Source organism: Panulirus ornatus, chromosome 61, assembly GCF_036320965.1.
Source record: "Panulirus ornatus isolate Po-2019 chromosome 61, ASM3632096v1, whole genome shotgun sequence".
Lineage (NCBI taxonomy): Eukaryota > Metazoa > Arthropoda > Malacostraca > Decapoda > Palinuridae > Panulirus > Panulirus ornatus.
Genome location: NC_092284.1, coordinates 11699531 through 11726222, shown reverse-complemented (window position 1 = coordinate 11726222; position 26692 = coordinate 11699531). Strand labels below are relative to the sequence as shown.

Below are 26692 nucleotides of genomic sequence, written 5' to 3'. Positions count from 1 at the left end.
TCTTTCCAATGATGTCTCACCAGCTGACATACGTCAGCACCTCACAGCCTGGCGCATGTTGGGTCGTCTCCTCCTGACACAGGACGTCAGCGCACTCCAAGACTGACGACGACGCCTGACACATGCCGGCGCGATCCCTCACTGACAGCTGTGTGTCAGCCACCGCCACACGCTCGGTGCTGTACTCCCTGACTCCCTACAGAGGTCCTCTCCCCTCCCTGGGAGTCCACGGTAACTTGCTCCCTCTCACACAACCTCCCTCAAGATCATATCACTCCCTGATAACCAACGCCCCTCCCAGCCCCGACCCGCCCCGCCCCGCTCCCTGACACAAGTGGGTAGCTCACGCCTCGACCCCCTGACGTATGAAGGAGGGGCAAGTGTCCTGACAGGCGACGAACGGCGGGCGGGCGGGTGGTTGGGTCTCTCCTCCTTCCTCCCGACGGAGTGCTGTCATATTGGCTGACTGTCTCTGGTGACGCCAGCTAACAACGGAGGCTGACTGGTCTGTGGGCAGTTAGAAACTACCTACTCCCAACTCCGGAGTTTCACTGGAACTCTGCAAATGACCATCTTGCTGGTTTCCTACATTAATAGAAATATTTCATATAGGAATATCTATCTGTTAATCATATTTAGTTAAATTAAACCATATTGTATCTAACATTTACCAGCGTTTCTGTGTTGGAAATAAGAGATTTTAAGTCATGGATGTATTACACCTTCTCACTTTACTACTTTTGAAAATTATTCTTAAAATTAGATGCATATTACGATATCAAATTTCTCAATAACAATTGCAGTCTATCCATTTCTGTTAATCTATCCTTCCGTTTTCTTCCAATAGCACAAGGAGCATCAAAAGCTACCCATTGGTCTGTTATTGTTTGTATATTGCAAACCCTAAACAATATTAGCAATTTCGATGGTGAGCTAAACTGGTAATTTACCCAAACAACTGCGTAATTATAATAACCTGTATGGCTGGTCACACGCTCCATGATGACCAATCACAAGCTGTCATTTGAACGAATGATATACACTAAATTCTCTGCCTAGTGACGTCATACATTTTCTATGTTCGGCCTGTGGTAACTACAGTAAGAAACGTCAACTCTTCCCAGGACACCTAAATGAATACAGTTCATCAATCATTCAACAACTGATTACAACCATTACAAATGTGACACACAAACCTGGCTACAAGTACAACCTTTTGTTTATAGAAATATCACGCATCTCCTAGCCGAGAACACGAAGCTAGCTGGGAGCTACCTAGCAAGCTGGGCAGACAGCTATGTAGGAGCTACCTAGCTGGCTGAGAGCCACATAGCTTGGCTGACAGCTAGCAAAGAGCTACCTAGCTGGTTGACAGCGACATAGCTTGGCTAAAAGCTAGGCAGGAGGTACCTAGCTTGCTGACAGCTAACAAAGAGCTACCTAACTGGTTGACAGCTACATAGCTTGGCTAAAAGCTAGGTAGGTGCTACCTAGTTGGCTGATAGCTATATAGCTTGGCTGGCAGCTACCTACTTACCGTCTGAAAGCTAAATATCAGGTTGACAGTCGCCAGTGGCCACTCCTGCTAACCTTCTAACCCTCACTAGTCTCACTCACCTGAGTGGCTCAGTGACCAGCGCCTTACCTCTGTAGTTCCCTGGGTGACGGCTCCACCATGAGTCTTGCCGGACCGCACAACCGTAACTCTCCACCACAACCGAACAAATAAAGACGCAGGAGCCAACAACGTAGTCACTAGTCACGGTTCCGAACATCGAAATGAACATAAGCTTTGTCTCAATCCGGCATAATGACTTGCATACCCTTTATGTAACGTTCGTTTTGCACTACATACTACCCAATGAGGCCAACAGAGTGGCGTGGAGGCATCCAAAAATGTAAGAGGGAAATTACAGGGGAATAGCGGCATCTAAAGGGAAAGAGACAAATTGAAGGTTTACTTAAAACCCCTTTGGCGGTGCCAAAGGCCAATAGGGTGGCACGGCGGCATCCGAAAAGAAAAAGAAAAATTAAAGGTTTAATCTAAATCCCCTTTGGAGGCGCCAAAGGCCATTACTGGGACATAGCGGCATCCAAAGAGAAAGAAAGTTAAGTTTTTTTTTAAAGCCCCTTTGTGGGTGCCAAAGGCCAGCAGAGTGGCGTGGAGGCATCGAAAAATTAAGAGAGTAACTGAAGGATTTATTTAAATGCCCTCTTGGCAGCATCCAAAATTAAAGAGGGAAATTGATGGTTTAATTGAAAGCCCCTTTGGTGGCGCCAAAAAACGTTACAGGGACATAGCGGCATCCAAAGAGAAAGAGACAAATTGAAGGTTTACTTTAAACCTCCTATGGGGATACCAAAGGCCAATAGAGTGGTGTCGCGGTATCCAAAAATCAGCCCCTAACAAGAGCCATTACAGTGGCCATTACATCCAGAAGAAAAGAGAAAAATTGAAGGTATAATATAAATCCTCTTTGGCGGCACCAAAGGCCATTAGAGTGGCTTGGCAGCATCCAGAACCAAAGTGCGAAATTGAAGGTTTAATTTGAAGCCCATTCCCGAAGTCGTGACACAAACTTTTCCATTTCTCGTTTGTCGTCCTAAACAAATCCACTTATGTTAAGGACGCCCTCCTCCTCCTCCTCCTCCTCCTCCTCTTCCTCTTCCTCTTCTTCCTCCTCCTCTTTCTCCTCACTGTCGTCCCAAACAAATCCACTTGTGTTAAGGACGCCCTCCTCCTCCTCCTCCTCCTCCTCTTCCTTCTCCTCCTCCTCCTCTTCCTCTTCCTTCTCCTCCTTTTCCTCTTCCTCCTCTTCCTCTTCCTCTTCTTCCTCCTCCTCCACTTTCTCCTCACTGTCGTCCCAGACAAATCCCCTTGTGTTAAGGACACCCTCCTCCTCCTCCTCCTCCTCCTCCTCCTCCTCCTCCTCCTCCTCTTCCTCTTCCTCCTCCTCTTCCTCCTCACTGTCGTCGTAAACACATCCACTTGTGTTAAGGACACCCTCCTACTCCTCCTCCTCCTCCTCCTCCTCCTCCTCTTCCTCTTCCTCCTCCTCTTCCTCCTCACTGTCGTCGTAAACACATCCACTTGTGTTAAGGACGCCCTCCTCCTCCTCCATATCCTCCTCCTCCATATCCTCCTCCTCCATATCAATTACTCCTCCTCCTCCTCCTCCTCTTCCTCCTCGTCTTCCTCCTCCTCCTCTTCCTCCTCCTCCTCCTCTTCCTCCTCACTGTCGTCGTAAACACATCCACTTGTGTTAAGGACACCCCCATTCAAGAGACGGATCTGCAGGTGATTATGTTCAACGCCTCAAAACTTGTGTACAAGAACGAATTAAACTAAGTCAAACCAACGGCTCAAGTTGTCCCGTGATAAATCCTGAGGCGCACGGAAGTCTCCAGTCCAAGGGACTGCACTCTGCACTTCCCACAAGGGAAGAAGACCCCCCCTCCTCAGAACGTACAGTAAATAAGGAGCGGGTTCACTCCCATATATTCCAGTTTGTGCGACAGATACGTACATTAAAGTTACATAAACTACGATTCAGACGAAGGTCAGTTCTTTATTTCCTTCCTTCCTGGGGATAAGTGTAGCTACTAACCCTCAAGAGGAAGACATAATGCAAGGGGAGCACAGCTGTTTGTCTCTGTTCTGTGTCACATTTTGTCCACAGACCAATGGAGGGATTTTGACCCAACTTGTAGGGCTATTCCTCAGGTAGGGTGGAAGACAATGCTCTACCACTACGAGAGGGGAGAAGATCAGTCACTGTCCCCATGAAACATGTCATTCTGTATTAGATATGCAGTCCAGCAGGACCATATTCTCCTCCCATCACAGGTGCCCAGAATACAGGAAACGGGAGAGAGATAGAGAAAGAGATAGAATCAGAGGGAAAGCAAGAGAGATAGTGGAGGGAAAGGAGATAAATGAGAGAGACACACACGTGCCACACAGACCCCAAGGTTCGAGCAAGGTGTTCTGACCTGAACAACGCACACGCGCCACACAGACCCAAGGTTCGAGCAAGGTGGTCTGACCTCAACACGACTTAAAAGACAAAGAAAAAAATAGGCAGACCACTTAGAAGACCAGCAAAGTAAAGGTTGTCACCCCACACTCCAATCTCTCCGGCAACACGCCAGACGGAAAACAAGAAACAAGAACATTACATACATTCCGCAATGGCTTGGGAAGATGTAAATAAGACTACAAACAGAAGCTTCCAAAATACATGTCCACACACAGACACTACACAGAACAAGAACATTACATACATCCCACAATGGCCTGGGAAGATGTAAATAAGACAACAAAAACAAGTCTCCAAAATACATGTCTTCACAAAGACACTACACAAAACTTACACCATATGTATGCCTATATGTACACTATATGTACACCTATATATATAGTTATATGTACACTATATGTACACCTATATGTATAGCTATATGTACAATATAGGTACACCCATATGTATAGCTATAGGTACACTATATGTACACCTATATGTATAGCTCTATGTACTCCTATATGTAAACCTATATGCACTTATCAACTCTCTCTCATAACTTACCTTCAGCTGTCGAGCCTCATCTTCTCCTCCTCCCCCTCACACTTCTCTGTTAAAAAGAGAAAATATATTGGTTACCCATCATGTCATCCACATACATATCAGACAACGTCCCTACATATCACATGGTCATCCACATACATATCACTTGGTCATCCATATACATATCACTCAACGTGCGTACACATCACGTGGTCATCCACATACATATCACTCAACTTGCGTACATATCACGTGGTCATCCACATACATATCACACAACTCTCTCTCTCTCTCTCTCTCTCTCTCTCTCTCTCTCTCTCTCTCTCTCTCTCTCTCTCTCTCTCTCTCTCTCTCTCTCTCTCTCTCCTAAACCTGCCCCCGCCATCTGCCCCCTGCTGAGTGAGAGCGCCAGATATTCCTACCAGTATCATTCCTCCTCAGTACAATAATAAGTGGCCACCTTGATCACCAGCCACAGTGGACTACTCAGTCCTACTCAGTCATTCTGGTTTATTTAATTACTAAATCAATCTGACTAGTTCATTCTGGTCTCTATAATTAGTAAGTCATTTTTGTGTCTTTCATGATTAAGTGATTCTAAATAAGTCATTCTCATCTCTTTCATAAGTAAGTCATCCACACTAAGTCATTCTGATCTCTTCCATGACTAAGTTATTCTGAATAAGTCATTGTATTCTCTCTCATGACTAAGTCATTCCCACTAACTTATGCTTGTCTTTTTCATGATTAACTAATCCTGACAAAGTCATTCTGGTCTCTTTCATGATAAAGTCAGTCTGACTAAATCATTTTGGTCTTTTACGTGACTTAGTCATTCCTACTAAGTCATTCTGGTCTTTTTTTTGTCTAAGTCAACCTAATTAAGTCATTATGGTCTCTTTCTTGACAAACTCATTTTGACTAAGTCATTTTGGTGTCTTTCATGACTAAGTCAAACTGACTTAGTCAATCTGTTCCTCCATTCATGACTAAGTCAATCTGACTTAGTCATTCTGGTCTCTCTCATGAGGAAGTCATCCTGACTAAGTCATTCTGGTCTCTTTCATGAATAAGTCATTTTGACGAAGTCATTCTGGTCTCTTTCATGACTAAGTCATCCTGATTAAGTCTTTCTGGTGTCTCATTATTAAGTCATTCTGACAAAGTCATTTTGATCTCTTACATGACTATGTCATTCCTACTAAGTCATTCTGGTCTATTTGATTACTAAATCATTCTGGTCCCTTTCATTAGTAAGTCATTCTGGTGACTTTCATGATTAAGTGATTCTAAATAAGTCATTCTGGTCTTTTTCATAAGTAAGTCATTCACACTAAGCCATTCTGGTCTCTTACATGACTAAGTTATTCTGAATAAGTCATTCTGGTCTCTTTCATGACCAAGTCATTCTAAGTCATTCTAATCTCCTTTATGATTACATCATTAAAGACTAAGTCATTTTGGTCTCTTTCATGAGTATGTCATCTGACTAATTCATTCTGGTATCTTTCATGACTAAGTCATGCCGAATAAGTCACTCTGGTCCTCTTCATGACTAAGTCATTTTGAATAAGTCATTCTGGTCTTCCATTCAAAACTAAGTCATTCTGAATAAGTCAATCTGGTCTTTTTCATGACAAAGTCAATCTGACTAAGTTTTCTCGTCGCTTTCATGACTAAATCAATCTGACTAAATCATTCTGGTCTGTTTCATCACTAAATGATCCTGACTAAGTCATTCTGGTCTCTTTCATGAATAAGTCATTCTGACTAATTCATTCTGGTGTCTTTCATGAGTAAGTCATCCTTACTTAGTCATTCTGGACTCTTTCATGATTAAGTCGTGTTGACTAGGTCATTCTGGTCTATTTTCATGATTAAGACTAACTGACTAAGTCATTTTGGTCTCTTACATGAATAAGTCATTCTTACTAAGTCATTCTGGTCTCTTTCATGACTAAGTCATCTGACTAAGTCATTCTGTCTCTTTCATGATAATATATCTGACTAAGTCATTTGGTCTCTTTCATGACTAAGTCATTCTGACTAAGTCATTCTGGTCTCTTTCATGACTAAGTCATTCTGACTATATTCTGGTCTTTTTCTGATAAGTCATCTGACTAAGTCATTCTGGTCTCTTTCATGACTAAGTCATCTGACTAAGTCATTCTGGTCTCTTTCATGACTAAGTCATCTGACTAAGTCATTCTGTCTCTTTCATGACTAAGATCATTCTGACTAAGTCATTCTGGTCTCTTTTCATGACTAAGTCATTCTGACTAAGTCTTTGGTCTCTTCATGACTAAGTCAATCTGACTAAATCATTCTGTCTCTTTCATGACTAAAGTAATACTGACCACGTTATTCTGGTCTCTCATTCATAAGTCATCCATACTAAGTCATTCTGGTGTCTTTCATGACTAAGTCATCCTGACTTAGTCATTCTGGTCTCTTTCATGATTAAGTTATACTGACTAAGTCATTTTGGTCTCTTACATGACTAAGTCATTCTTACTAAGTCATTCTCGTCTCTTTCTTGACTAAGTCATTCTGACTAAGTCATTCTGGTTTTTTCTTGACAAATCATTCTGACTATAGTCATTCTGGTTTCTTCATGATAAGTAATTCTAACTAAGTCATTTCTTCTTCATTCATGACTAAGTCATTCTGACTAAGTCATTCTCGTCTCATTCATGACATCAAGACAGTCATTCTGTTCCTCATTCATGACTAAGTCTATTGAATAAGTCATTTTCTCTTTCATGACTAAGTATCATTTTCATTTAGTCATTTGGTGTCTTTTCATGGCTAAGTAATTCTGACGAAGTCATTTTTGTGTCTTTCATGAGTAAATCAATCTGACTAAGTCATTCTGGTCTCTTTCATGACTAAGTCAATCTGACGAAGTCGTTTTGGTCTCTTTCATGATTAAGACATCCTGAATAAGTAATTCTGGTCTCTTTCATGATTAAATCATTCTGACTAAGTCATTTTGGTCTCTTACATGAATAATTCATTCCTCCTAAGTCATTCTGGTCTCTTTAATTACTAAATCAATCTGACTAGCTCAATTTGGTATCTTTAATTAGTAAGTCATTCTTCTGTCTTTCATGACTGATTCGAAATAAGTCATTCTGGTCTCTTTCATAACTAAATCATTCACGATAAGTCATTCTGGTCTCTTCCATGAATAAGTTATTCTGAATAAGTCATTCTAGTGTCTTTCGTTACTAAGTCATTCCGACAAGGTTTTTCTTGTGTTATTCATGTTTAAGTAATCCTGAAAGAAGTCATTCTGGTCTCTTTCATGACTAAATCATTCTGAATAAGTAATTCTGGTCTCCTTCATGACAAAGTCATCCAGACTATGTCATTCTGGTCTCTTTCATGATTAAATCATTCTGAAGAAGTCAATTTGGTCTCTTTCATGACTAACCGATCCTGACTAAGTGATTCTTCTCTCTTTCATGAGTAGGTCATACTGACTAATTCATTCAGGTCTCTCTCATGATTAAGCCATCTGACTAAGTCATACTGGTCTGTTTCAGGAGTAAGTCATTCCGACTGAGTCGTTATGATCTCCTTCATGACTAGGTCATTCTGTCTAAGTCATTCTGGTCCTCCATCATAAATAAGTCATTCTGAATAAGTCAATTTAGTCTTTTTTCATAACTAGGTCATTCTGAGTAAGTCATTCTGGTCTCTTTCATAACAAGTCATCTGATTAACTGATTCTGGTCAGATTCATGACTAAGTCATTCCAAATAAGTCATTGTGGTCACTTTCATGACTACGTCATTTTGACTCAGATATTCTGGACCTCCATTCATGACTAAGTCATTCAGAATAAGTCAATCTGGTCTTTTCATGACTGTCATTCTGACAGAGTCCTCTGGTCTCTTTCATGACTCAGTCATCCTGACTAAATCATTCTGGTCTCTCATGACAAAATAATTCTGACTAAGTCATTCTGGTCTCTTTCATGAATTACTCATTCTGACTAAGTCATTCTGTTATCTTTCATGATTAAGTCATCCTGACTAAGTCATTCTGGTCTCTTTTATGATTAAGTCAATCTGACTAAGTTATTTTGGTCTCTTACATGACGTAGTCATTCCTACTAAATCATTCTTGTCTCTTTCTTCACTAAGTCAATCTGACTAAGTCTTTATGGTCTCTTTCTTGACAAATTCATTCTGATTAGGTCATTCTGATATCCTTCATGACTAAGTCAATCTGACAGTCATCCTGTTCCTCCATTCATGACTAAGTCAATGTGACTAAGTCAATTCTGGTCTCTTTCATAAATAAGTCATTTTGACGAAGTCAATCTGGTCTCTTTCATGACTAAGTCATCCTCATTAAGTCATTCTGGTCTCTTTCATGACTAAGTCATCTAACTATGTCATTCTGGCCTCTTTCATGACTAAATGATTCTTACTATTTCATTCTGGTGTCTTTCATGACCAAGTCATTCTGCTCTCTTTCATGACTAAATCATTCTGAATAAGTCATTCTGCTCTCTTTCATGACTAAGTCATTCCGACTAAGTCATTCTGGTCTCTTTCATGACTAAGTCATTCTGAGTAAGTTATTCTGGTCTCTTTCATGACTAAGTCATTCTGAATAAGTCATTCAGATCTTTTTAATAACGAAGTCATTTTGACTAAGATATTCTTGTCTTTTTCATGACTAAGGTATTCTGACTAAGTCATTCTGGTCTCTTTGATGAATAAGTCATTCTAAGTAAGTCATTCTGGTCTCTTTCATGAGTAAATCGTTCTGGTCTCTTTCATGACTAAGTCATTCTGACTAAGTCATTCTGGTCTTTTTCGTGAGGAAGTCATTCAAACTAAATCATTCTGGTCTCTTTCATGAGTAAATCTTTCTGGTCTCTTCCATGACTAAATCATTCTGACTAAGTCTTTCTGGTACTCCAATAATGAATAAGTTCTTCTGGTGTCTTTCATAACTAAGTCATTCCGACTAAGTCATTCTGGTCTCTTTCATGTCTAAGTGATTCTGACTAAGTCATTCTGGTGTCTTTCATGTCTAAGCCTTTCCGACTAAGTCATTCTGGTCTTTTTCATGACAAACTCATTCTGACTAAATCATTCTGGTCCTCCATTCACAATTAAGTCATTCTGACTAAGTATTTCTTATCGCTTACATGACTAAGTCATTCTAACTAAGTCATTCTGGTCTCTTTCATGAGTACATCGTTCTGGTCTCTTTCATGACTAAGTCATTCTGGTCTCTTTCATGACTAAGTCATTCTGACTAAGTCACTTTGGTCCTCAATTCATGACAAAGTCATTCTGACTAAGTCATTCTGGTCTCTTTCATGAGTAAGTCATTCTGACTCACTTATTCTGGTCTCCTTCATGACTAAATCATTCTGACTAAGTTATTCTGGTCGTCCATTCATGACTAAGTCATTCTGACTAAGTCATTCTGGTGTCTTTCATGACTAAGTCATTCTTACTAAGTCATTCTGGTCTCTTTCCTGACTAAGTCATTCTTACTAAGTCATTCTGGTCATCCATTTATGACTAAGTTATTCTGACTAAGTCATTCTGGTCTCTTTCATGACTTAGCCTTTCCGACTATGTCATTCTGGTTTCTTTCATGACTAAGTGAATCTGACTAAATCATTCTGGTCCTCCATTCATGATTAAGTCATTCTAAGTCTTTCTTGTCCCTTTCATTTCTAAGTCATTCTTACTAGGTCATTCTGACTAAGTCATTCTGGTTGTCCATTTATGACTAAGTCATTCTCACCGAGTCATTTTTGTTGCTTTCATGATCAGGTTATCCTAAGTCATTCTTGTCTCTTCGACGAACTCAAAAACTCTGCTCACTTTCCAACAGTCATCGATGAGCTTCGTGTCTAGCACACGTGTGTCTGTAGCTCACTTCATGGCAAACCAAATTTGATTCTCTCTAACACGCAACTGCATGTGCTTCCTACCTGACACACTAAAAACACTGCTCACTCCCTGACAGACGTCGGTGGCTTCGTGTCTGATACACGTCGGTAGCTCACTCCAGATACACTACATTGCCTAACTCCGTCACGATGGCTTCCTGCCCGACACACACACTTCAAAGGCAAAAAAAAAAAAAAAAAAAAAAAACACGTCAGTGGCTTCCTCTGTAACATACGTGGGTAGTTCACACCATGACACAATACATGACTAACTCCCTGATACACAAGGCTGGCTTCCTCCCTCACACTACTACAGTGGCGACAACACAAAACCGCTGCTCACTTCCTAATACACAAGAGTGGCAAAGAAACGCTGCTCACGCTGACAGATTCTCTGGCTTTGTCTACAGCACACGTCGGGCCACCTCACTCTAGGACACACTATTCCCATTAACTCCCTGACACATAAAGGCGGCTTCCTATCTGACGGCGGAGGAACGCTACTCACTCCCTGACAGACGTCAGTGGCATCGCATCGACCACACGTCGTGGGCTTATGCCCCGATGTGCGATAGTTTACTACGACGGTCTAATGTTCTTTGGCACACGACGAGAGGTCCTCCCTCCCTCCCTCCCTAAACCCTGACAAAGGACAACGACCGACTCGTCCTCTAACATCAAAGCCGCTCACTTTCAAACGACCGTCTCACCAGCTGACGTGCGTCTGCACCTCATATCCTGGCGCATTGGCACGTCCCATCCTGATACACGGCAGCAGATCACTCCAAGACAGACGAAGACGCCTGACACATCATCCAAGCGAGTCATTCCCCGACACACAACAATGTCTTACTGACTGACACACTTCGGGTTTACGTCCTTCTCCCTCTGCCTGAGCTGCTACGGTAACTCATTCCCTGACACAAAACTATGGCCTCCCGGCTACTAATACCCTGAGAGCATAGCGCTCCGTGAAGAGCCAAACTCTCCCTATCCTGAGACAAGCAGGAAGGAGGGTCCCAGTCTGTCACATACCGTCATGTTAATCACTTACTTATGTCGGTGGTTCACGCCTCGACTCGACGAAGGTTTAACCCCTTATCAAACTTACACGAAGGAGGTACCACCCTCCCTGACTCGACGAAGGTTTACCCCCCTATCAAACTTACACGTGAAGGAGGTACCACCCTCCTTGAGGCAAGATACTTGAGTGCTCTCATGACGGCTTCCTCCCTCCCTCTTGCGACGTCAGCAGGCGACTGAGGGTGACGTGGTCCTCGACGGTGGACGGAAGGTCATCATATCCAACCCGTTGTTTGACTGGAATTCTGGAAATGAACGGTGTCTTAATTTCCATTTCAATTTGAATACATTAAGGCATATTTTTCTATTAAGTTAAACAACGACATTTTGTACACAACATATACCAGTGTTTATGTGTGGGTCATGATAGATCTGAAGTCATGGGAACATCATAAGTTATTATGATACATCTTGAAATATATGCTTAAAATTGGTGTCAACTGCGAGGACAAAAGTCTCTCACTAGCAATGTTATCCTTACGATTCTTGTTCTGCGAAACATTAGGGTAAACAAGACGCAATTGTTTATCATTGACCAGCACAAGGAGATTAAAAAGCTGGTCTCTTATTGTTTGTATACTGCAAATACAAAACGTAGGTAGTCATTATTCCCATGTTGAGCTAAACTAATAATTGAGGCAAACAACCATATAACTATCAACCTATAAGGTGGGTCAGACGTTCCAAAAGACGGTGAACAATTAAAAGCTGTTATATGTAGTAATATAATATAGTCTGAAACTAAAGTTTCGGACTAATTACTTCATTCTACATTTTCTTGCTGTGGGAACTACAGAGTTGTCCACACCTCCACCTCCATGTTCACCTATAGTTGACCAGTCATTCACCTGTGTTTACAGCCAATGGTCTCCCATGACTCATTAACCTGGCTATAAATAAAACCTCTTTTTATGGAGCAATCAACTCCAAGCGGAGAACACGAAGCAGGCGGACTACGTTTGTTGTTTGTTGGCTTTTACGGCCATCGACCTATGAGGAAGGTCATTAGGGCCTGGAACCCCATCTAATATGCGATTAAAGTCACCCCTAAATGCATATTCTGATGAAAAGTAGAAAAAATAGAGGCATTATAATTCTGATATGATAAAGATAAATTATAATTAGAAATAATGGAATGAATAATTTTGTGTGTATTGAGCCAACGTGGCGGCAAACACCGCTCAGTCGGCACAGCAGCCACAGTTGCAGTTTACCCAAGAGTGCGAAGAGATAAGACAGACTAGAGATAGTCCTCCACCACGTCATGCACATAGATGATAATTCATTCGGAAGTCCAACGGCTCAACCTCATGGCGCAGCTGCCCCGGAGGATCACCACCTCCCCTCAAGGTCGACCGTCTAATGTGCGGACATGTCCACCCACCATGCGATCAGCCCAAGTGGGAGGAGGAGCCTCACACCGAAGCCAACCCCTCCACAGAGAACAACCCACGAACCACCTTACATCATCAGGAACAATTCTGTTTCTCTGAGGACGACCATCAATTTGTCAATTGTACTCGAGTTGTCCCAGAGTACATTGACAATGTTAAAACATATGTTTTTCTTGTAATACTTTATTAAGTATATCTGGCGATGACAAGGATAAATCAATTGCCGAGATATTGCCAGTCTGGTCATTTACACGAGTTCCACTACCATCGTTCGGAAGAGTGAGGTTAGCATTGATCATAATATTAACCATTTGTGTCCCCTGGCGTCTGCCCGGATACTTCCCAACTGATAATGATGAGCATTGAAGTCTCCTAAAACTACTTTACGGTGAAGTAATTAACAAGCCAATCTGTCATTTTCAAGTGCATTGAAACCGGAGCAATATATCAAACAGATGGCCAAGTTTATTCCAAGTTTAGTCAGGTTTAAAGATACATTAGTTTTGTTCTCTTTCTTTTCTTTAGGACGGAAAGAGGATGTGGTATTGGCATAAGATTCGTTATGGACTGTGGTTGGAGGATTAGGTGTGGATGTAGGGTTAGATGGAGCTGGGTGTTTGGAACTGACGGTCGGGGTGTCACAAGGAGTCTGCGTCGAGATTGCTCGCATAACCGACTTACATTTCAAAGCCGACGCGTAGGATTCATTAGGTTTAGAGGTCTCACGAGACTAATTAACCCTCCTCCTAGCCTCGCCATATGAGATGTTATTTTGTGTCTTGACTGCACAGACGTCCTTCTCAAACTGGAACCGGGGACAGGCCTGGTCCCAGCTTGGGTGGCTGCCATCGCAGTTAACACACAACATCCTATTACCCGTACATTCCTCAGCGGTATGACCCTCCGCAGCACACCTCCCTCCCACATTTAGCAGAAAGAGTGCAAGACTTTAAGGAGTGGCCAAATTTCTGGCATTTAAAACAACGTAAGGGATTCGGAATGTAGGGATGAACTTGACATCGCATGTAACAAATAGAGATATTGTCCGGTAGCCGAGCTTTTCCGAAGGTTAGGTTAAACAGGGGAGTTCCACGCCGTTCGCCATTGACAAATTTGGTGATGAACCTGGCAGTGATAACGTCCTCGTTTGGTAGTTCCTTCACAATGTCGTCCTCTGACATATCCATGACATCAGTGCAGTAGATGACTCCCCTGCAGAAATTCATGGCAATGGGTATCGAGACCACAACGTCAACATGAATATCGAACTTCGTCAGCTTTAAGTAGTTCCGCCACCTGTTTCGTCGACTTATCAGCAAATCACCACTAACCAGTTTCCTGACCGTTTCAACATGCCCAAACCAACCATCAATGACCTTCCTGACCTGGAGGTCGACTGATAACTATTAGAAAACGGGAAATATACACCTTAACTACCAAAGAAAATGGGAAACTTAAAGGTAATTGCAAGCTATTCAAATCTGCCATAATTTCTGCAGGGAATAAAGTCCTTTGTTCTACTTTGTGTGGTATAAATGATATCTTTTGCTTTAGCAATGGGAAAAACTAAATATAAACTTGACGTTTTGTTAAATGACACCGAATTTTGTTCATGGCTCAAGAACCACACATATTTTTTGTTTCCGTTTTCCTATCTTCGATTAGTGCTGGCAATTCATCGTAATTTAGACTTTCCTAATACCCTTACATTTCACCTCATTCTTAAATATTTTGATAAAAGGAAACAAATGATCGTGTGATATTCATTTGGTGCAATACAGTATTGATGAATATATATATCAAAATATTTGTCCACCTTGTGATAGACTAAGTATTCGCATACATACATACATGCAGTAATGCAAAATAGGATATCAACGTATAATTGTCTGTCATGCAAGCATACTGAAAGTCACATGCAAACACAAGCAGTCATAAATATGCTTATAAGATATACACAAACAGTAATACATTATAGTCTTTGAAAAATTCAACAGTGTATTGTACATTGATATATGATAAATATCAAGTCTAACGAATTAAGGTAATTCTTTTAAAGTATAACAACCTGATATGCTAGAGCATTTCAACATCATACTGAAATATTTGCTTCCAATTCCTTCATATAACGTTTGTGTTTTTGGTACGGTAAGAGCAATGTTTATCTATAGATATTTGTGGTATATGTATACAACTATACATAGTGTCATTATCCTCTGTGGATGAAAGTAGATCTTACTTATCTTTATACCATCAACTTCTACCATGGTCGACTAGTGACATTCATCCTCATTCATCATCCTAACAATCAAAATGTACCTCAGACATTTCAGTTAGAGAGGGTGTAATATCTATCAAGCTGGAGGTAGGAGAAGGCTGCAAGAGGTTAATGCAAACCACTGAACCAAGTGCTGCTGTTGTACGGTTTAGTATATGAGCAGCAAGGTGTATACTTAACTGAACACTGCTGATATTATGGAAATAGGTTACAATTATGCCACACGATTTCCCAATTATGATATTCGCTTGGATACTCCAATCACTATGGAATTGTCCTTCCCGTATGCAAGGACATTGATACACTCCATCATTCGTTAGCAGTAAAGTTGGCCGATACTCAAATCATTGATTTCTTTCTCTTTACTGACGACTCTTCGTTCGTATCACACTACTGCGTTGCCATGTGTTGGTGGGAGGTTCGTCGTTTGATGCAGCATAAAAACAATAGACATATAATCAAACACAATTAACCGTTCAAATATTCTATTGTAATCGTTATCACTCGTAAGTTATTCCATACAGCTGGAAAGACAAACAAAAATGTTGGTGGCCGCCACTAACTCAGAACTGAGCATGGATAACCCTCCATAACAGCATGAATAAATCACATAGATATATTTTCCTCTACATATCATATTAGTAAACATTGTCCTCTGCTTATTATCGACACTAATGTATATTAAGCAATAATAAACTTATCAATTTCTAGAGAAAAATAAAACCCAACTTTTAGGTACAATTCAATACCCTGTCCAGCCTGCAGAGTTCCCGAAGGGCGTGGACGTGGTTCAGTAGTTGATGGCTACACTTCTCGTCTCCTGGTGGCCAGGTGCACGCCATTTCTGCCCAAATATGTTCAATGACAATCAGGTCCACTCATTTGCTGGCCTAGTCCAGGAGCTGTAGGGTGTCTTGTTCCTAGGGACCAGCGTTCAACAACACGAGCAGTGTGGACGGGGAACCTGTCGCTAATAGAAATGACACTCCCGGCAGGGAGAGGTAAACCCCTCTCCCGCAGAGACGGCAAGAAACGTTCCTTCAGCAGTTACTGCGACAGTGGTTGCAGTAAAGCGACCTCCAATGTGGAAAACGTAACCCAGGCCATGCAATATCACTTTCCTCTAGATGCAGTAGATAAAGTGACATGTACGGGCCTCCTCGCTCATGTTGGCTCGGTCATTTGTGCCTGTGGAACATTGTATGATTTTAACGTTTATTGTACTGGTTCGGCAGGATTTATATCATTTGTGCTGTATAAACAGTATATGATTAACATTTGGGTATCCGCATGAATTTTTTATTACCATAAATACGACGTTCTAAATTTTTAACAGCAACAAATCATTAACTTCCTGCCTGGTACAGTTCCTCCTCCAGCAGTGAACCTTGCCATGAGAGTTGGAGACACACGCATCACCTCCGTGAACACTGCTTCAGACCAGAATCTGAGTTTCGCTCGGGATGTGTGCTGTTCCCTCAGGCGTTCATTCCTCGCTGGAGTTCTGTGGTGTGTTCCTTTCTCGTGCAATATTCGCCTGTCGCTCAACGGGGAGACGTCTTATGCCCATCACGTTCGCTGGAGGGAGGTCACCTTTGCAGCTCCTGTTCTCTCTGCCATATAATAAAACACAACCATGTTCACAGGGAATGGATACAATCGGTTGCCTAAATTGAACATTTCAATTTCAATTATCAAGTTTAGATAGTTATAAGCCTAATTTAACAACTTTTACATAATCTACATAATATCTTTAGCATGAAATTGTGGTTACAGTAATGATGATAATATTTCCAGATATATTGCCTACTTCATTGTTATCAAGTTTTAGCCATAATCAAATATAGTCACCCGAAGTATTTGGCTGCTAATAAACTCGGATGCAGGGACCTCATTCTCTATGCAGCCTTCATTATTGCTGCCATTTCCCCCACTCCTTTTCACGGACACTCATAACTTCCATTAAGTTGTTAAGGTTACTGCTCTCCACCACCCGTATGGACAAAACATTATCAAGGAGAGTGATCATGCGACCTCTGAGCACCAGCCTCTCGTCACTCCGGTTCTCCTTAGCCTACCTCATCGCGCGATCCAGTAGACAAGCTGCCGCTCCCTGGCCACCCGACCCTAACATACCTCAGTGCGATCCAGTAGACAAGCTGCCGCTCCCTGGCCAGCCGACCCTAGCCTACCTCAGTGATCCAGTAGACAAGCTGCCGCTCCCTGGCCAGCCGACCCTAGCCTACCTCAGTGATCCAGTAGACAAGCTGCCGCTCCCTGGCCAGCCGACCCTAGCGTACACACAACAAAAAAAACTATCGCGCAGAGGGGGTCTGAAGACGTCTGTAATGATCACAGACCTACCTGTTGTACCATGCCGGTAGGGTTGGTATACGTGCCTGGATGCCACAGGTTTCCAGAGTCCTATGCTAGACCCATGGAAGTTACGTGCCACAAGAGCGGCATTATATCATTAACAATAAAATTACATCATACAAGGCAGTACGAACTTTTGAATTGGTGTGTGTAATATAGCTGTGAGACACACACAGCTATATGCGGCAACCCCCGTATGTGGTAGCTGCAGCATATCTCAATGTGATGCGAGGTAAACACAATAGCTTCATATTGTATAGGTGTAATTTGGGAAGAATACTTTTTACTATTGATATTGTGTTATTCTATAGCACATCTGGGTTCGTGGCAGTCCATAAAGGTTATCTTACACCGCCATTTCTTGTCCATGCAGGAAATGTAATGAGACATGCGATATATTTTTGAAACAATGAAACAGCGCGGGTATAGTTCACTGCGAGCCAATGTCGAAAGGTTGTTTTTGTGGTATATCTAATTTTACCATGGAGACCTCACAAGAGACACGTGAAGCTATTCTACAGCTTCATAATGAGGGCTACAGCGACTCTGAAATTAGGAAACGTCTTGATATTCACCGGTCAACAAATTAAATTAAAGACATATTAAAGCTTTAGTTTAAATCCCCTTTGGCGCCACCAAAGGCAATTACAGGGGCATAGAGGCACCAAAAGGGAAAGAAACATTTGCAAATCTTACCTTAATGCCACTTTGGGGATGCCAAAGTCCAAGGGAATTGCGTGGAGGCATCCAAAATCTTAGAGGAAAGTTGAAGGATTAATCTAAATCCCATTTGGCGTCTTCAAAGGCCTTTACAGGGGAGTAGTGGCATCTGAAGGGAAAGTGATAAATTAAAATTTTATATAAAAGACCGTTTAGGGGTACCAAAGTCCAATACACCTGCACGGTGGCATCCAAAAGTAAAAAGACAAATGAAAGGTTTAGTTTAAATCCCCTTTGGAGCCGCCAAAGGCAATTACAGAGGCATAGAGGCATCAAAAGGGAAAGAAACATTTGCAAAGCTTACTTTAATACCACTTTGGGGATGCCAAAGGACAAGAGAATTGCGTGGACGCATCGAAAAATTTAGAGGAAAATTGAAGGATTAATCTAAATCCCCTTTGGCGTCTTCAAAGGCATCTGAAGGGAAAGAGACAAATTAAAAGTTTACTTAAAAGACCGTTTAGGGGTGCCAAAGTCAAATACCTTTGCATGGTGGCATCCAAAAATAAAAAGACAAATTATAGATTTAGTTTAAATCCCCTTTCGCGCCGCCAAAGGCAATTACAGGGGCATAGAGGCATCAAAAGGGAAAGAAACATTTCAAAAGCTTACTTTAATACCACTTTGGGGATGCCAAAGGGCAAGAGAATTGCGTGGAGACATCCAAAAATTTAGAGGAAAATTGAAGGATCAATCTAAATCTTTTTTGGCGTCTTCAAAGGACTTTACAGGGAAATAGTGGCATCTAAAGAGAAAGACCTAATTAAAAGTTTACTTAAAATACCCTTTGGGGGTGCCAAAGTCCAATACAGTTACATGGTGGCATCCAAAAATAAAAAGACAAATTAAAGGTTTATTTTAAATCCCCTTAGGCGCCGCCAAAGGCAATTACAGGGGCATAGAGGCATCAAAAGGGAAAGACACATTTGGAAAGCTTACTTTAATGCCACTTTAGGGATGCTAAAGGGCAAGTGAATTGCATGGACGCATCGAAAAATTTAGAGGAAAATTGAAGGATTAATCTAACTCACCTTTAGCGTCTTCAAAGGCCTTTACAGGGGAATAGTGGCATCTGAAGGGAAAGAAACAAATTAAAAGTTTACTTAAAACACCGTTTAGGGGTGCCAAAGTCCAATACCTTTGCATGGTGGCATCCAAAAATGAAAAGACAAATTAAAGGTTTAGTTTAAATCCCCTTTGGCGCCACCAAAGGCAATTACAGGGGCATAGAGGCACCAAAAGGGAAAGAAACATTTGCAAAGCTTACCTTAATGCCACTTTGGGGATGTCAAAGTGCAAGGGAATTGCGTGGAGGAATCCAAAATATTAGAGGAAAATTGAAGGATTAATCTAAATCCCCTTTGGCGTCTTCAAAGGCCTTTACAGGGAATAGTGGCATCTAAAGGGAAAGACCACAATTAAAAGTTTACTTAAAATACCCTTTGGGGTGCCAAAGTCCAATACAGTTGCATGGTGGCATCCAAAAATAAAAAGAAAATTAAAGGTTTATTTTAAATCCCCTTTGGCGCCGCCAAAGGCAATTACAGGGCATAGAGGCATCAAAGGGAAAGAAACATTTGAAAGCTTACTTAATGCACTTTGGGATGCCAAAGGCAAGGAATTGCGGAGCATCCAAATTAGAGGAAAATGAAGGATTAATCTAAATCCCCTTTGGCGTCTTCAAAGGCCTTTACAGGGGAATAGTGGCATCTAAGGGAAAGACCTAATTAAAAGTTTACTTAAAATACCTTTGGGGGTGCCAAAGTCCAATACAGTTGCATGGTGGCATCCAAAAAATAAAAAGACAAATTAAAGGTTTATTTAAAATCCCCTTTGGCGCCGCCAAAGTCCAAAAAAAAAATAGTTTTTACCTTTGCGCCAAAGCAATTACAGGCATGAGGCACAAGAAGAAACTAAAGCTTACTTATCCACTTGATGCAAAGCAAGATGCGGAGCCCAATTTAAGAATTAAGTTATCTAACCCTTGCGCTCAAAGGCCTTAGGATAGGCTTAAGGGAAATAAATTTATAACTTTGGCCAAGTCAATACTGCATCCAAAAAAAGAATTAATTTATTAATCCCCTTTGCCGCAAAGCATAGGAGAGGCTCAAGGAAAGAACTTTAAATTACTTTATGCACTTGGATCAAAGCAAAAATTGCGTGAGGCACAAATTAGAGAAAATTGAGATAATCTAATCCTTGCGTCTTCAAAGGCCTTTACAGGGAATAGATAGGAAAGACAATAAAGTTTACTAAACTTGGTGCAAAGCAACTTCATCCAAAATAAAAAGACAAATTAAAGTTTATTTAAATCCCCTTTGGCGCCGCAAGCAATTACGGCAAGAAAGGAAAATGAAGCTACTATCCTTGGGCAAGAGGAATGCGACCAAAATTGAGAATGAGATTATAACCTTGGGTCTAAGCTAAGGAATAGTGACTAAGGAAGAATAATTATTAAAACTTGGTCCAAGTCATCTAGGTCAAAAAAAAAACAATTAATTTTTAATCCTTGCGCCCAAGGCAATAGGAAGCAAGGAAGAAACATTGAAAGCTTACTTAATGCCATTTGGGAGCCAAAAGGGAAGAAATTTGGAGCATCTAAAACCTTAGAGCAAAATGAAGGATTACTAAATCCCTTTGCGTTTCAAAGGCCTTTACAGGGAATTAGTGCCTCTAGGGAAAGAGCATTAAAGTTGACTTAAAGAAACTTGGGTACCAAATCCAATACATGACGGTGGCATCCAAAAATAAAAAGACAATTAAGGTTATTTAAATCCCCTTTGGCGCACCAAAGGCAATTACAGGGCATAAGGCATCAAAAGGGAAAGAAACATGGAAAGCTACTTTAAACCACTTTGGGATGCCAAAGCAAGGGAATTGCTGAGAATCAAAATTGAGGAAAATTGAAGATTAATCTAAAATCCTTTGGCGTCTTCAAAGGCCTTTACAGGGGAAATGGCATCTAAGGGAAAGGACATTAAAAAGTTTACTTAAAACGTTTAGGTGCCAAAGTCAATCCTTTGTGAGTGCATCCAAAAAAAAAAAAATTAAAGATTTATTTAAATCCCTTTGGCGCCCGCCCAAAGGCAATTACAGGGGCATAGAGGCATCAAAAGGAAAGAAACATTTGAAAGCTTACTTTAATCCACTTTGGGATGCCAAAGGCAAGAGAATTGCGTGAGCATCCAAAAATCTAGAGGAAAATTGAAGGATTAATTTAAATCCCCTTTGGCGTCTTCAAAGGCCTTTACAGGGGAAGTAGTGGCATCTGAAGGGAAAGACTAATTAAAATTTTATATAAAAACCTTTAGGGGTGCCAAAGTCCAATACAGCTTGCAGGTGGCATCCAAAAGTAAAAAGACAAATGAAAGGTTTTAGATTAAATCCCCTTTGAAGCCGCCAAAGGCATTACAGGGGCATAGAGGATCAAAAGGGAAAGAAACATTTGCAAAGCTTACTTTAATGCCACTTTGGGGATGCCAAAGGTCAAGAGAATTGCGGTGAGATCCAAAAATTTAGAGGAAAATTGAAGGATTAATCTAAATCCCCTTTGGCGTCTTCAAAGGCCTTTACAGGGGAATAGTGGCATCTAAAGGGAAAGACCCTAATTAAAAGTTTACTTAAAATACCCTTTGGGGGTGCCAAAGTCCAATACAGTTGCATGGTGGCATCCAAAAATAAAAAGACAAATTAAAGGTTTATTTTAAATCCCCTTTGGCGCCGCCAAAGGCAATTACAGGGCATAGAGGCATCAAAAGGGAAAGAAACATTTGGAAAGCTTACTTTAATGCCACTTTAGGGATGCCAAAGGTCAAGAGAAATTAAGGATAGAGGTTACCCAAAAATTTAGAGGAAAATTGAAGGATTAATCTAAATCCCCTTTGGCGTCTTCAAAGGCCTTTACGGGGAATAGTGGCATCTAAAGGGAAAGACCCAAATTTTAAAAGTTACTTAAAAATACCCTTTTGGGGGTGCCAAAGTCCAATACAGTTGCATGGTGGCATCCAAAAATAAAAAGACAAATTAAAGGTTTTTTAAATCCACCTTTGGCGCCGCCAAAGGCAATTACAGGGGCATAGAGGCATCAAAAGGGAAAGAAAATTTGAAAGCTTCCTTTAATCCACTTTGGGGATGCAAAGGGAAGAGAATTGCTGGACGCATCGAAAAAATTTGAGAGGAAAATTGAGGTTTTATCTAACCCCCTTGGCGTCTTCAAAGGCCTTTACGGGGGAAATAGGGCATCTGAAGGAAAGAGAAAATTAAAAGTTTCTTAAAAGACCATTTAGGGGTGCCAAAGTCCAATACCTTTGCATAGGTGGAACCCAAAAAATAAAAAGACAAATAAAGCTTTATTTTAAAATCCCCTTTGGCGCCACCAGGCAATTACAGGCAAGGGCACCAAAAGGGAAAGAAACATTTGCAAAGCTTACCTTAATCCCACTTTGGGGAATGCCAAAGTGAAAGGGGAAATTGCGTGGAGGCATCCAAAATCTAGAGGAAAATTGAAGGATTAATCAAAAAATCCCCTTTGGCGTTTCAAAGGCCTTTCAGGGATGGTGGCATCTGAAGGAAAAGAGATAAATTAAAATTTTACATAAAAGACCGTTTAGGGGTGCCAAAGTCCAATACACTGAAAGGTGGCATCCAAAAAAAAAAAGAAAAATGAAAGGTTTATTTAAATCCCCTTTGGAGCCCCCCAAAAGGCAATTACAGGGGAATAGAGGCTTTCAAAGGGAAGGGAAACATTTGCAAAGCTTACTTAATGCCACTTTGGGGATGCCAAAGGTCAAGAGAATTGCGGTGAGGCATCAAAAATTTAGAGGAAAATTGAAGGATTAATCTAAATCACCTTTGGCTCTTCAAAGGCCTTTACAGGGGAATAGTGGCATCTGAAGGGAAAGAGACAAATTAAAAGTTTACTTAAAAGACCGTTTAGGGGTGCCAAAGACTAATACCTTTGCATGGTGGCATCCAAAAATAAAAAGACAAATTAAAGCTTTATTTTAAATCCCCTTTGGCGCCACCAAAAGCAATTACAGGGGCACAGAGGCACCAAAAGGAAAGAAACATTTGTACAAGCTTACCTTAATGCCACTTTGGGGATGCCAAAGTGTAAGGGAATTGCGTGGAGGCATCCAAAATCTTAGAGGAAAATTGAAGGATTAATCTAAATCCCTTTGGCGCCCTTTCAAAGGCTTTGCAGGGGGAAAGTGGCATCTGAAGTGAAGAGATAAAATTAAAAGTTTTTAACTAAAGACCTTTAGGGGTGCCAAAGTCCAATAACCTGCCACGGTGGCATCCAAAATTAAAAAGACAAATGAAAGGTTTAGTTTAAATCCCCTTGGAGCCGCCAAAGGCAATTACAGGGGCATAGAGGCATAAAAAGGGGAAAAGGGGAAACATTTGCAAAGCTTACTTTAATGCCACTTTGGGGATGCCAAAGGCAAGAGAATTGCGGTGAGGCATCCAAAAATTTAGAGGAAAATTGAAGGTTAATTAAATCCCCTTTGGCGTCTTCAAAGGCCTTTACAGGGGAATAGTGGATCTAAGGGAAAGACCTAATTAAAAGTTTACTTAAATACCCTTTGGGGGTCCCAAAGTCCAATACATTGCATGGTGGCATCCAAAAATAAAAAGACAAATTAAAGTTTATTTTAAATCCCTTTGGCGCCCAAAAGGCAATTACAGGGGCATAGAGGCATCAAAAGGGAAAGAAACATTTGAAAGCTTACTTTAATACCTTTGGGGATGCCAAAGGGCAAGAGATTGCGTGGAGCATCCAAAAATTTAGAGGAAAATTGAAGGATTAATCTAAATCCCCTTTGGCGTCTTCAAAGGCCTTTACAGGGGAATAGTGGCATCTGAAGGGAAGGACAATTAAAAGTTTATTAAAAACCTTTGGGTGGTGCCAAAGTCCAATACAGTTGCATGGTGGCATCCAAAAATAAAAAGACAAAATTAAAGGTTTATTTAAATCCCCTTTGGCGCCGCCAAAGGCAATTACAGGGGCATAGAGGCAATCAAAAGGGAAAGAATACATTTGAAAAGCTTACTTTAATGACCACTTTGGGGATGCCAAGGCAAGAGAATTGCATGGACGACATCGAAAAATTTAGAGGAAAATTGAAGGATTAATCTAATCCCCTTTGGCGTCTTCAAAGGCCTTTACAGGGGAATAGTGGCATCTGAAAGGAAAGAGACAATTAAAAGTTTACTTAAAAGACCTTTAGGGGTGCCAAAGTCCAATACCTTGCATGGTGGCATCCAAAAATAAAAGACAAATTAAAGTTTATTTTAAATCCCCTTTGGCGCCGCCAAAGGCAATTACAGGGCATAGAGGCATCAAAGGGAAAGAAACATTTGAAAGTTACTTTAATGCCACTTTGGGATGCCAAAGTGCAAGAGAATGTGCGTGGAGGCATCCAAAATTTAGAGGAAAATTGAAGGATAATCTAAATTCCCCTTTGGCGTCTTCAAAGGCCTTTACGGGGATAGTGGCATTGAAGGGAAGGAAAAATTAAAATTTTACTTAAAAACCGTTTAGGGTGCCAAAGTCCAATACACTTGAAAGGTGGCATCCAAAATAAAAAGACAAATTAAAGGTTTATTTTAAACCCCCTTTTGGGGCCCCGCCAAAGGCAATTACAGGGGATAGAGGCATCAAAAGGGAAAAGGAAACATTTGCAAAGCTTATTTTAATGCCACTTTGGGATGCCAAAGGTCAAGAGAATTGCGGGGAGGCATCCAAAAATTTAGAGGAAAATTGAAGGATTAATCTAAATCCCTTTGGCGTCTTCAAAGGCCTTTACAGGGGAATAGTGGCATCTAAAGGGAAAGACCCAAATTAAAGTTTACTTAAAACCCTTTTGGGGGTGCCAAAGTCCAATACTTTGCATGGTGGCATCCAAAAAAAAAAGACAAATTAAAGTTTATTTTAAAACCCCCCTTTGGGGCCCCCCCAAAAAGGAATTTTCGGGGGCATAAGGCATAAAAAGGGGAAAGAAAAATTTGGGAAAAAGTTACTTTAATCCACTTTGGGGATCAAGGGGCAAGGAATTTGGGGGAGCACCAAAAATTTAGGGGAAAAATTAAAAGGTTTATCTAATCCCCTTTGGCGTCTTAAAAGGGCCTTTACGGGGGAATAGTGGCATCTAAGGGGAAAAGGGCAAATTAAAGTTTATTAAAACTTTGGGGTGCCAAAGTAATACCTTTGCTAGGGGCCCCAAAAAAAAAACAATTTTAAAGTTTTATTTTTAAACCCCCTTTGGCCCCCAAAAAGGAAATTTACAGGGGCATAAAAGGCAAAAAAGGGAAAGAAAATTTGAAAAGCTTTTTAATCCACTTTGGGGTGCCAAAGGGCAGGAATTGCGTGGAGACATCAAAAAATTTAGGGAAAATTGAAGGTTTAATCTAAATCCCTTTGGGGTCTTCAAAGGCCCCTTTAAGGGGAATTTGGTCAAAAGGAAAGCCCCTATTAAAAGTTTACAAAAAATACCCTTTGGGGTCCCAAAAGTCCAATACTTTTGGCGGGGGCCCCCAAAAATAAAAAACAAATTAAAGGTTTATTTTAAACCCCCTTTGGCGCCGAAAGGATTACGGGGCATAGAGGCTCAAAAGGGAAAGAAACATTTGGAAACTTTTTTAAATGCCATTTTGGGGGATGAAAAGGGCAAGAAAATTTGCTGGACCTCGAAAAATTAAAAAAATTTAAAGGGATTAATCAAAACCCCCTTTGGCGTTTTAAAAAATTTTACGGGGAATAGGGGCATTGGGGGGAAAAAACAAATTAAAAGTTTATTAAAAAACCTTTGGGGTGCCAAAAGTCAATACTTTTGCGGTGGACCCAAAAAATAAAAAGAAATTTTAAAGTTTATTTAAACCCCCTTTTGGGCGCCCCAAGGAAAATTTTAAGGGCAAGAGGCACCAAAAGGGAAAGAAACTTTTGAAATTTCCCTTAATGCCATTTGGGATCCCAAAAGTCAAGGGAATTGCGGGGGGCAATCAAAAATTTAGAGAAAATTAAGGGATTATCTAAACCCCCTTTGGGTCTTAAAAAGGCCCCTTTAAGGAATTAGTGGCTTTAAAGGGGAAAAGGGGAAAATTAAAAAATTTTATTAAAGACCGTTTAGGGGTCCCCAAATTTTAAAAATGCAGGTGGCATCCAAAAAAAAAAAGAAAAAAAAAGGGTTTATTTTTTTAAATCCCTTTTGGGCCCCCGAAAAAGGCAATTCGGGGGCTAAGGCTTTTAAAAAGGAAAAAAACTTTTAAAAAGCTTATTTTAATCATTTTGGGGGACCAAGGGGAAAGGGAAAATTGGGGGTGGGGAATAAAAAATTTAAGGAAAAAA

General features: G+C 40.8%; 1 protein-coding gene and 2 long non-coding RNA genes across 6 annotated transcripts in view; 1 reads left to right on the top strand and 2 right to left on the bottom strand.

The window, feature by feature from the left end:
• LOC139767396 (uncharacterized) overlaps positions 1-26692 on the top strand; it is an 800841-nt gene that overhangs the window by 109732 nt on the left and 664417 nt on the right. The gene's annotated exons all lie outside the window — the stretch shown is intronic.
• Positions 410-14204, bottom strand: LOC139767403 (uncharacterized). The gene is made up of 3 exons (XR_011717125.1): positions 12792-14204; positions 11664-11822; positions 410-559 (listed from the first exon to the last, which is right to left on the bottom strand). It is a non-coding gene; the product is annotated as an uncharacterized lncRNA (long non-coding RNA).
• LOC139767399 (uncharacterized) overlaps positions 16584-26692 on the bottom strand; it is a 481123-nt gene continuing 471014 nt past the window's right edge. For 2 of the 3 annotated variants that reach the window (XR_011717117.1, XR_011717116.1), the window contains exon 3: positions 16584-16862. This is a non-coding gene — a long non-coding RNA (uncharacterized lncRNA). The remainder of the gene's footprint in view (positions 16863-26692) is intronic. The other variant, XR_011717115.1, reaches the window with a different exon arrangement.